The following is an 8,999-nucleotide window of genomic DNA, read 5'->3' as shown; positions in this document are numbered from 1 at the left end:
GCTGGTGACTTAAAGTTCAGCTCAACACAGGTTTATCCAATTCTGGCATCATTAAGTAGGCCTTATTGGGAAAATTTTTTTACACCAAACTCAAAAGTCTGGTGCATAAAGAAAACATTTAAATACATCGCCAAGCTTTAGCCTTTGTTTTTTTCACTTTGGCAACAGCGTCTCTTTATAAAACGTGAAGCATTTTTACAAAGATTGTGAAACATTCCTATGTTTTCTAGAATAGAACAAGTTTTTTTTCACAATTGGTTTTCTACACTCTATTAACTTTACTTTATGACAGATGCAAAAGATGGTACACAGTTAAACGCAACTTAAGCGCGTAAAAAATGAAAAAATTCTGAATACACATTTAACTTTAAAAAATTATAAAGTTCATTTTGTTGGCTTTTGATCAAAAGTCGCATAAATGTTTTAAACTAAAACTTCATATTTAAAAAATAAAAGAAAGCGAAACTTGTTTTTTGAACACATCGAACCTCATAACTTTTTTACATTTTGGTATAGAATCAGTACTAATAGTTTTTTTTAGTACATTTGGCACCTAGTTATTCAAAATACTGGAACTGCATTCATTTATTCTGAGTCAGTGCTTACATATAAAATACTTAACCGTTTTTCTAAACGGATACATTGCGGGAGAATCTTAACAAAGCAAAGGGAAACATTTGAACACAAAAAGAAACGCATTTATTTCTTGAATTAACTTTAGTCATTTTTTTAAGTAAATGGCAATATGGTGGCTTCCGCGGCAAGTTTAAAAAAATATAATTTTTCAAATAATTTTCTAATAGTTTTTGGCTGTGGATTTACAAACTAACCGAGAAGTCCTAAAATTGGTCTTAACTGTAATTTAAACTTGTACAATTTACCATTATCACAGCGCTAAAGTTAGGCAAATTTCTTATTTTTAAAATTGAATAAAATACATTTTTTGATAATGACGAATCAAATATATTTCGTCGCGATTTAACTAAAACATTTCTTTGTTAAAGTGAGCTGCAAAATGTACTCTTTACATCATCAAAGTATATGCATACAAATTTCATATACATTATTAAATGGATTTTTCAGCAAAAATGCATAATAGAAATTTTCTTTTTAAAATTCAAAAATTCCAGTTACGTTAGTAACGAAATATAAATAAGAAATCAATAATTACATTTACAAAAGTTACATTTTTTCCAAATTTTAAATAAAGTATTTACTTAGACTATTAAAACTTCATTATTACTTTTTTTTTTTAAAAAAAAAAAAAAAAAAAATGAAACTCATACAAAACTTGATACTAAAAGTTGTGCTACGTCAGTAACTATCATTTTCAAACGTGAAGATCTTATTAAAATTTTTGAATAACAAGTAGGACATTTTAATATTCAATAAAATCATGAAAGAAAAAATTAAAGCGTAAACAATACCAGCCAATTTTCCTTTAAATCAGTTTTTTTTTGTAGATGTTAGTCGAGATTTCATCGTGAGCTCTTAAGATTATTGATTTAACATTAAAAGGGCCATGCAGAAAGTATTACTTTAAATTTTTGATGAACTAATAAATCAGATCGTTGAAGGAAGATATACATAAAGTTTTCTCTAAATTGTATTTATATACTAAAAAAAAAAAAATACCGCAAAATGAAGAAAATTCAGTTTTTTCAGTGCCAATATTAGACTTTAGTATTTTATTTAACTTTGTGTACTACCAAAAAATTTAACTTTAAAAATTTAAAGAATTTAATTTTCAGTTGTAATTAAGACTTCAGACAATATACCAAAGTACAAAAAAAAGAGCATATTTTCCAGCCTGAAGGAGTTTTAAAAAAAATTTCAAAAGGTTTACTCTTATTGACTCCGATTTTGTGTTAACAACTGGAATTTTTAAAAAAACTGAATTTTTCAGAAAAGTCAAAAGAAAACTTGTTATGTTCCTTATCCAAAGTTTTTTCACAAAATGTCGAATTAAGGACAGCATCATAATAAGTAAATGCCGCAGAAAATATGGATGTCGCCGAAATTAAGAAACGCAATCAACCCTTTTGGATTGTCAATTATGATTTTTTTTAAAGAAAGCGGGAATAAAACAGAATCGTTTTTTCGAGATTCAAAATATTACAAATAACAAAAAAAAAAAAAATAAAATAAAATAAAATGATTAGAAAACTGTTGGTGAAAAAATTTCAACCTAAATGGAATTGAAAGTTCTCTATACATTACAACTAATTAATGTTCTATTATTTTGCTAATAACTTTCGAAAACAGAAACTTGAATAAAAAAATTCTGACGATAATGACTTGTATAGTACTTTACTATATTTAAGGGCGAAGAACCCAAATATGTTCAGAAAACAACACAAATATAATTTTTTGACTGTCATTTTAATTTTAAAATGATAGAGACAAATTTTCTGTTTTTTTTTTTTCTCCTTTGGTTACACTTTCACTAATTCATGGAGTTGCCAAAATATCATGGACTTGAATTTTTTTTAAAATGAAAGAAGAGAAGCTAAACCATCTTCATATAAATGACTGGTATTTTGAAACATTATAAAGATAACCTATTTTTAACTTTAGACTTAAAATGCCATTTTTTTGGCCCTTTTTCTCAATTATGAATATTTTATTGGTAACTTTTCCTGAACAATTACAGTTAAAGTGGAATAAATTCTTATCATTTTTGAGCCTAGTGAATCTAAAGAAAGAGAGAAAGTAAACTCAAAATTTTGATCGTCGTTTTTTAATTTTAAAATAGTCAAACAAATCTCTACGGTTTTTTAAAGTTTACGTTTTGAAAATATAGTTTATATATCTGGAAAAATCGGAAAGCATAAACTTTATGATGAAATCACTATTTTCTTTTTCATTTTCGGAAACCATTACGAAGACATTAAAGTTCATCATATTTGCACAATCGATATTGTGAAATTTTATGTTTGTCAATCTGAACGATATATATATATATTTTTTGTTATTAAGAAAATCAAATGTTAGAGTAAAGTTATCATCCTCAGATGAACCTTTCATCTTTATGTTTGAAGTAGATGAAGGTGTTTATTTATGGAAACTTCTTGTCCCAGTAATAATGGCTGCTATTAAAAGTCTATGAGCAAGTCTCTTTTATGTTAGCTTCATTTCTTCAGTAGTGACAAATACTGATTAGCTTTTGACAGTATTGAAAGAAAAACACAATAAAAAATTTTTTTAAAAAAGACATCTAACTTACAAAAAAACTTTAAGTTTTGTAAATGTAATAATTGATGTCTTATTTTTTTTCGTTACTGACGTAACTGGAATTATTGACATTTTAAAAACGAAAATTTCTATTATTTGTGAATTTAACAATGTATATGAAATTTGTATAAATTTACTTTGATGATGTAAAAAGTACATTTTGCAGCTCACTTTAACATAGAAATATTTTAGTTAAATCGCGACGAAATACATTTGATTCGTTATTATCAAAAAATGTATTTTATTCAATTTTAAAAATAAGAAATTTGCTTCACTATTTCGCTGTGAAATTGGTACATTTTACAAGCTTGAATTTCATATTTTTTTCAGAAAAATTTTAGCATAGCAAAAAATCTCAGTTTAAAAGACTTTTGTTCATAGGTGAGTCACTCTGCCGTACTCATTTGAAAATCATTCATATTGAAAAAAGAAAACATGCTTCTTACAATTTTTACTCTCTTAGTAAAAAGAGCTTTATTATTGCTTACTGACATTTCTTGTGATTTTTCACAATATATTTCTTGTGACTTTTCACAATATTTATTACTGCTTACTGAAATTTCTTGTGATTTTTCACAATATAATTCTTTCGTGCAGTTTTGTTGTGTAAAGAGTTATTTTTAAAAGTTTTTTTTTTACTTAAAATATCTTTCCAATTGAAAAATTTGAAACAAATTAAGAATAAAGAAAGTAAGTTCTTTTCTCTTTGTTTCTAGAGCACAACATAGTCTTATCACAAAAATAAATAGTTGAAACATAATTTGATAAATATAATATACGTTAACTCATATAAATCCATAACTTTTAAATTTTTTTCTTTTACCCTTAATTGATATGAATTAGGTCCAAATGAACAACATTCATCAACTGTTTCAAAATTTTTTTATATACTTACGTGAATAAAGAGTAAAATAGAGGTGCCAGTTTCAACTGACGCTAGCAGGAGTGTAAAGGTTATCTCAAGCGTTAATTTTGGCTCTGATATTAAGAAAAATCAAACTTTGAAACAAGGAACCAGATGGTAATGTTAACTGATATAAAACAACTCAATTATACCACATTAATGCTAAGTTACAAAGACAATAACTCATTGAAAAAACACGAATAAGTTATTTGCAGAGAAATGAAGCAACCATGTTACACCCCAATAATGCACTTCTTACAGTAGAATATTGATGTAGTGGAGAAGAGGGAGCATTGATTGGCTCAGCAGTATTGTCTAAAATGTGAAGAACCGGAAATAGATTAAAAATTACAGAATTACAGAACACAAATAGAACAGTATATTTTAAACTATAGCATTGAATTAAAAGAATGACCAAAAATTCGTAAGGATGATTTTTGTTAAGCATGAAATATTGAACTGTAAATTTTCTTTTATATTATCGTTATTTGTCAAAGTCAAGCTGTGAAGCAGCTCGTAGTTTACATTGTTTTTTATTCTAAGTCTTTAGTTTCCCTCTTTTTCTTTTCTTTTTGTGACGATTTTCTTTTGTTATTAAGTTTGCTTCAGAGTTTTCTTTTCTTTACACAAGCGAATTTCATTTCTGACTAAAATATCAGTTAAGATCAATTCTATCAGATGGCTAAAATTTATGGCTGCCCTTATTATTATAATCCGTGTTAAATTGCAAAATGTTTAATTTATCCTATAAAAATGTCTAAATTCATTCAACGAGAAGGATTCGTGAATACGACACATCCAGCAGTGATACTTTCATTAATGTGAAGTAAAATTAGAAGTAAGAATAATTGATCTTCCCAATGTGAATAAAAACTAAAATTAAGAATTATCTGAAAAGCGAAAACTGAAATAGAATTGAATATCAGCATCAAAAACGAAAATAGGAATAGAATTAGGAGTTATTACCGAACGAAAGTTGTTGAATATTAAAAAAAAAATTAATAAAATAATTTTTTTTTTTTTACAATTAATTTATAAATTTTACACACTTACTTTAATGTTGGCGCACATGTTTGACCACAACGACCCAACAAGCACACAACTTTGAAACAACGTTGAAATAACGTTGATCAACATCGATCAACGTTATTTCAACGTTGTGTGCTTGCTGGGGATGATGTTAGGAATAATCATAGAATGTGTCATTGGACCACAAAATTGGTCAGGTGATTGTCATTACGTTAGGTATAAATTCATCACGTTCAATCTTATGTTATAAATTGATTTAACTATCGAAAGATTCTTAAAAGTTGCAAATCAATCCCCAACAAAATAATGAATTAATCAAGGTTGTTGGCTGTAGGAAACGTGACAGTTCTGTATGAAAATTCTTCATTTAAGATGAAAAAACCGACAAATCCATATGTCTTGTACAGGACAAGAATAACTCTTACTGGAAAAAATTCCAGTAACTTGGTAACGCATATTATGAGAATATATTAAGACACACACAAATGTTACACGGATGAAAAGAAAAAAAGAAAATGCAGAAAAAATATTTTTGAAACGTAAAGTTGATGAAATTAATTCTATATCTTCCCGAAATAGTGGAAAGACAAAGACCTAGACAATAAAAAAGTGCTTTGAACACCGAATCACCGCCTGGCCAATTGAATCAAGTGAATACCAAGTGCATCAGGATTGCGTTATTGAAGTAATTGTCAATACCAGCTACCCAATGGCATTGCTAGATGCCATCGGGTAGCTGGTATCTAGATCAGTCGTTGTTTCTAAAAATGATAAAAACATTTGACCTAAAATTTAAATTGCCAGGTAATAGTCAACACAAATAAATTTTTAAATTATTGTTTTAAATTTATTCCAAGCTAAACAATTTTTAAATGTTTATCTGTGATTATAGTATCATTAATGTAATACTATAGTAACTAACAACACAAACTGATATGCATTAAATTCTAACTGATTTAAATCTTTTATTGCGGGGTCTGCAACACTGAACAAGCGGATAAACGAACGTTTTCTTCTACAATCTGCCAAACTGAAAGACTTGAATCGTACACGCAAAGTAGCAATTTCTCTTTGTGGTTGGACAAAGAAGGGTCTCATAACATCGTTCCTTGGAATATCTGCTTGTTTTTATGACACTAACATTGATAAAACATGAAATGCTTTTCTAAATTTGATATAACTCCAATATCCCCACACGGGTGAGATGCTTGCCGAATGTTTAAAGAAATGTCTTGACCAGGGAGTATTAAAGAAAATCAAGTTATGTTGATTGTTTCAGAAAATGGGACTAATATGGTTAAAGCAAACAGGCTTTTTACAAGAAGTGCATGCAGCCAAGAAATCTGAGTCTTACAGGTTTGAATCGGACGAGTCTGAACATGAAACTGATGAGGAAGGATTCAGTCTCAGTCATAACAAACTGATATACTCTGCCAGATCATATTTCATATTGTCGAACGCCCTGTATAGCTCACACACTTCAGCTTCTCATAAAACCAGTTTATGAACATTGTAGTGCAACCATGTTAGAAACGAGACGAGCTGTATCAAGAATTGGGAAATCAAGTGTAACAATTGAGAAACTTATTGAAAAGTGTGGGAAGTCTGTGATAACTGACTGCACTTCAAGATAGAACCACACATATCAGATGATTGACCGACTGTTAAAAATAATGAAACCGGTGAATGAAGATCTTACAGAAATCAGTACTTATAATAATTTAAGTTACTAGTGTATATAAATAATTTTCGGATATTTATTAAATTTAAAAAATTGCGTTTGGAACAAGGAAAGACTTTATCCTGTTTTTCATATCACATCATAGCGGCATGGAATAAAAAGACCTACCTCAATGACAATTATTTGTTGTAACAATTGTTATTAGTAAGTTTTCATTTCAGATGGTTTACTTTAATTTAGGATATGACGCATTCAAAGCAAGTAAATGGGTTCGTCTTCAAAACATTTCTTCAATTTTGGAACCCTTCACAGTACAAACAGATATACTTCAGACCGATGCCCAATCTCTTTCTACTATCTATACTCAACTTGGAATGCTATCTACAAGAATTTCCTACAAACAAGTCTTTGAAAGCGAATCTTCTAGGAGATCTACGTCAACGGTTTCAATCAACTCTGCAGTTGGACTCAGCTACGTTTAATCCTCTTCCGTCTGCTGCATGTTTGTTAGATCCAACTGTTGCTGTCTTCGGAAATAGGCACCTTGCTCCAAGGAGCAAAGATGTATATAACAAGTATTTGTGGAGTAGAGCCAGAATTACCAGCGCTGCCAAGTAACGGCTTGCTCTTTTGCAAACAAAACAAAAGCATGTATAACAAGATTACAATTATGGGTGAACATTTATTGTCCGCACCAGCATCACAGGCGTTTGTAGAAAAGATTTTTTTACTTTGTGAAATTTTAACTGTTGGTCGCCGCAATCGAATGAAAAAAATCATTAGAGATGAGAATTTTTATGAAACTGAACAAAAACTTGCGATTATAATTCAACCAGATATTTTCTTTCAATTTCAAAAAAAAAATCTTATTATAACTCAATTGAATCATTGAATGACGTATTTTATGACGTATTTCTATACATATTTAGATTGTTTAATGTTAAGTTAAGTAATTGTTTAAATTGTTATCTTGAAAAATGTGTATTACATCATTTCTTGAAATAATGATAGGGGAGATCGGGGCTAGTTGGCAGCAGGGTTAAGCTGACGAATTGCATTTCTCTGCAGTCTTTTATCAAAAAGTCTAAGAAATCTCAGGGAACCTTCCTAATTGACCATTTCATCTTTCACTGTAGTATTCCGGGATTTGCGCACATACATAAGAGATATTGTGATATATGTGTTTTTTGGGCAAAAAGGTAACTTTTAGAACATCGCTTTCTTCTTACTTTACGAAGAAAATAGTGGATCTTATGGAAAAGCTATCGTAAATAATGATTTACTATTATCATCAGGTTTTTTTTCAATAGTTGCCATTTTTTTGGATCTTTAGAGTTCGTTTTTGAAAAAAAGGCTTTTAGGGATAGTTGGCAAAATTTTCCCGGAGTCAATTGGAAAAAAAAAAAATTTTAAAAAAATCAATTTTTTTTTTATATTTATTTTTAACAATATTAAAAAAATAGATTTTTTACAAAAAAAATCTTTTTAAATTTATTTTCTACAAAAACAAACCTTTTTAATTTATCTTTTACAAAAAAAATTTTTTAGGAGATTTTGTTACCTGGAACAAAGGTGGGTTATTGTTTTGCTTCATATTCGAACTAATAATTTCTACCAGCTCATAGAAATATTAAGTAAATTTTATAAATATTTACTCACTAATACGTTAATAATCTTTTTTTATTGCTTTTTATAGTTTGTACCAACTTACGCAACCCTGGGGTAAGTTTGCAAACTTTTTTCTGAGGGCCCGCATGGGTCAAAAGATTTTTTTAAAAATGAATTCAGTTATTACAAGTTATCTAAACTCATACACTTCAAGAATACACTTGAATCTTTTCAAAAAAATATGCCATTAGGACAACTAATAGCTCTAAAATTTGATAGAGGTAAAAACTTAATTGAATTAGTAACTGAAATAAGAAGTAAAATTATCGAATTCATAAGAACTGAACTGAAACTAGTTTCATGAGAAGTTTAAAACTGAAATAGGAAGTCTTTTGTAAGTAAAACAAAAATAAGAAATTTCATCAATGCTAAAAGAACTGAATAAAAAGGGAAAAAGAAATTATATTTAGAACTAACATATCACTGACATCCAGGAGGACCTTCTTTTATCATCAAATCATGAAATGTTACCCTAGAAAAAAT

Source organism: Hydra viridissima, unplaced genomic scaffold (genome assembly GCF_058129835.1).
Source record: "Hydra viridissima isolate aposymbiotic clone 2 unplaced genomic scaffold, HvirCarnegie_v1 scaffold_11, whole genome shotgun sequence".
NCBI classification, from domain to species: Eukaryota; Metazoa; Cnidaria; class Hydrozoa; order Anthoathecata; family Hydridae; genus Hydra; species Hydra viridissima.
This window is presented reverse-complemented; position numbering follows the sequence as displayed.